Source organism: Phyllostomus discolor, chromosome 3 (genome assembly GCF_004126475.2).
Source record: "Phyllostomus discolor isolate MPI-MPIP mPhyDis1 chromosome 3, mPhyDis1.pri.v3, whole genome shotgun sequence".
NCBI lineage: Eukaryota > Metazoa > Chordata > Mammalia > Chiroptera > Phyllostomidae > Phyllostomus > Phyllostomus discolor.
The window spans coordinates 130,507,141-130,510,975 of record NC_040905.2 but is presented as its reverse complement, the minus strand read 5'-3'; the positions used below and the strand labels follow the sequence as shown (position 1 = coordinate 130,510,975).

The 3,835-nt window shown below is 40.6% G+C and overlaps 1 pseudogene; it reads right to left on the bottom strand.

Moving 5' to 3' along the window:
• Positions 1–756: 756 nt before the first annotated feature.
• On the bottom strand, positions 757–3,552 carry LOC114512533 (annotated as a pseudogene).
• Positions 3,553–3,835: the final 283 nt, after the last annotated feature.

The following is a 3,835-nucleotide window of genomic DNA, read 5'->3' as shown; positions in this document are numbered from 1 at the left end:
CCTTAGAAGGAGGACATTGTGGGGAAAACAATTTAAAAAATTCTTTTGCTATACTGATATTGATCATTTATCTTATGTAGGAGAAAGAACCCAGTTACCTGGTACCCAAAATACATGTATGTGAATTTTCTTCTGTTTCAAAATTTTTTCCTCAATACTTCCATTGTTGAACCTTGCCCTTGGCCTGATGTAGCATAAAGTTTCTAATTTCTTCAGTAACAAATACAGTAATGTCCTTTGTTGCAATCAGACCATGAGTCTTCTGAGTTAGCAGGCAAATGCATTTAAAAGTTCTTGGGTATGCAACGTCCAAAACTGAAGTCTGAGCAGCAGTTTTAGAGCTTCAGCAAGGCAGAATTTTTAGGAACTACTCAACCTAAAACCTAAGTGAAGCATATAAAAACTCAGTTATTTCTATTATTTTCAACTGGTAAATAATGGCAACATTCCTGGTAAGGGTAGGTAAGTTGTGTTACTCTAGGTCTAAAATATCCCAGCTTCTTAAAGTAGGACCCTAAAGAGAAGAAACACACAAGTTTGTGGTCTCTAAAATTCCTTTTTTCCTATATTTTAAAAAGAAGAAACAGTAGCTTTAGTTGTACACCACTGGTTGAAGGGGGTTTCATCCAAATGACAAACTCTACCCCTTGTCTACCACTAGTGGGACAGGAACAAACTTCCATGTCCTGTAGCACGTGGCATCTGACCATGGAGTGAAGAGTAGGCTGGCACAGAGCCCTGACCACTGAATTCAGACTAAATGGTGTTTTGCTGCATGCCATTGTGTGCCAATGTTTTCATACTGGGGGCACTGGTTTGGTGTTCACAGCCCCTGTGAGAAGTCACGCCCACCTCAAAAACCTCAGGAATAGCTTTTTGAAAACAATGGAAGTTATAGTATATTAAATCTTTTTGTTCAAAACTTTCTTCCCTAGGAGTGCAGACAAGAGCCAGAAATCTAGTCACTTCCTTTAAATAAATGGCAGTTGTATTATTCAGCTTGATAATTGCCATAAATTCTTTGCCATAAGCACTTCCACTGCCATTTTCATTTAACCCATACACTACAAGACACATTAGTTACAACATTAACCATGCCACAGCAAAGTTCATAAAATTGCCTATCCATAGTAGAACCATCTGTTGCAATGTAGATTTTGCTGACAATTTCGAAAAGTTTTTCCAATGCCTAAATTTAATATTAAAAATGTAGTAGTTGTAGAGGTTGCCAAGCTTGGCAGTTGTAGAATGAGTTTCTTCTGTACCACTTTACTAAAGGCTTCAAATATTGAATGGTCATAGATATGAGTACTAGTCAAATAAAAGTGAAGGTGGAATGTTTCTATCTCAGCACCTGCACAGTCATCATTGGCCCTTTGATGGATGTCCCTCTGTGTTTCTATTTTGTGATCTTCAGACAGACCATCATGGATACAGAGAGTGTTTTGATGGTACTAGATGGAAGGCAGGTATGGGGGAATGGGTGAAGAGGTGGGGGGATTAAGAAGTACAAGTAAGTAGTTACAGAATAACCACAGGGATGTAAATTACAGTATAGGAAATGGAATAGCCAAAGAACTTACATGCATGGTGTAAGTTCTTTGAACAATGTAAGATAATGAACAATGGTATGGGGATTGCCTGAGTAAGGGGGGGGGCAGTGCTGGGTGGAGAGGGGCAAAGGGGAAAAACTGGGACAACTGTAATAGCATAATCAATAAAATATAATTTAAAAACCTATATTCCAGTTTAATTTTTCATTCACATTGTACCATTATTAAATATAGTTTTCTCTGACAAAAACCATCAAAATTCATGTCTGGGTTAACTTTGTAGGCTTTAGAAATGGTAATGTGAAGTTTTGTTAAAGCCTTCATGTAGTTACCCTGTGCATCAATGAGGTCTTCCAGGAGGTATTCAGCCATGTAATATTGAAAAATGGAGACATGTATTGAACAAGATACAAGGTGCAGAAACATTATACATAGGACAATGATGCCTCAGTCCCTTTCAAAGTAGGCACTTTGAGACCTCACACAGTTCTCCCAGTCACCTTCATTTCCCCATCATATTTTCCTGAATCTCATCGATGGTCTGAAATCTCTTCCCTTTCAAAGGTGATTTTAGTTTTGGGAAAAACTAGAAGTTACCAGATGCCAAATAAGGGCTGTAGGGGGCTGAGTCACCTGAGTGATTCGATGTTTTACCAGAAAACTCTGGACAACATGTGCTGCATGAGCGGTGCATTGTTGTGATGAAGTTGTCAATCACCAATTGCCCATATCTGCGGCCTTCTGAATCATCTGAATATTTTCTATGGAGGAACATTCAAGCTGAATGCAGATCCATTACTCTACTCACTCAGTCATTTTGAATTCCACAGCCACGCAGTACACATGCTCACTCAAGAGTGTCTACCACCCCTGCTGACTAGCACGGTGAATTCATTATTGGTCACCCATGTGCACTGCAGTCCACTCCCTTTGGCAGCCAGGTTACATTGATGTCTCACAAATCATTCTCATTATATTGACAATGGCTGGACTTTTTCCAGACAGACCTTGTATGTCAATGCTCCTGTTCCCCCGAAGATCATCTCATAGTCAAAAGTTGGGTCAAAAAAGTCCATTTGCCCAGGGGAAGTCTGTATTTGGAAATTCACAAAGGAGTTATTGGAAATGTCATCTCTATAAATCTTGTTGGGTGACATTAAAAAAATTTTGTTTAATTCTTGTTAATTCTGTTACAGTTGTCCCAATTTTCCCCCCTTTGCCTTCTCTGCCCAGCCATCCCCTGCTCCTACATCAGTCCTCACATCTGTTGACCATGTTCATGGGTCATGTATACATGTTCTTTAATTCCTTCCCCTTTTTCCACCATTCTACTTCCTTTCCCCTCCTCTCTGGCAGTTGTCAGAGTGTTCCATGTTTCCATGTCTCTGGTTTTGTTTTGTTTGTTAGTTTATTTTCTTCATTAGATCCTCTTAAGAAATCATATGGTATTTGTCACTGACTGGCTCACTTACCTTAGCATAATACTCTCCAGTTCCATCTATGCTGTTGCAAAAGGTAGAAATTCATTCTTTCTTTCTGCTGCTTAGTATTCTATTGTGTAAATGTACCACAGTTTTTAAATCCATTCATCTACTGATGGACACTTAGGTTGCTTCCAGCACTTGGCTATGGTAAATTGCACTGCTATGAACATAGGGGTGCAAAAGATCTTTTGAATTGGTGTTTCAGGATTCCTAGGTTATATTCCCAGCAGTGGAATTGCCCAGTCAAAAGGCAGTTCCATTTTTAGATTATTGAGGAAATTCCATACTGTTTTCCACAGTGGCTTCACCAGTGTGTATTCCCACCAACAGTGCAGTAGGGATCCCTTTTCTCCACATCCTTGCCAGAGTTTGATTAAATGTCAGTTGGGTGACATTTAATGAAACACCACTTTATAGAAGGAGGACTTTGCATTGCTCCAAGCCCCTTGAGCACAATCCTCGTCGCCAGCCCCACACACCCCCAATTGCCCACCACAGCCTCCCCCAGTCCCCATCCCAAGCGTGCCTCCTACTTCCTTTTCCTCCTCCACCTGGCGGCTATAACAAAAGTCCTTTGCGAATGAGTCACTGCTCCACAGACTGGTGCTAGAGCCCCACCCCCCTCTGCATGACAGGCCAGGCCAGCCAGACTGCCCCTCACCAGGTCACCATGCCCCTACCTCCACCCCCGACCCCACCCACAACTGCCACAGCCTTATTGCTTGTAATTTGTACTTAAACTGGTTAGTTTAGTTTGTATTTATTTTCTTCTTTTTAAAGCTATATTTTCTTGATTAT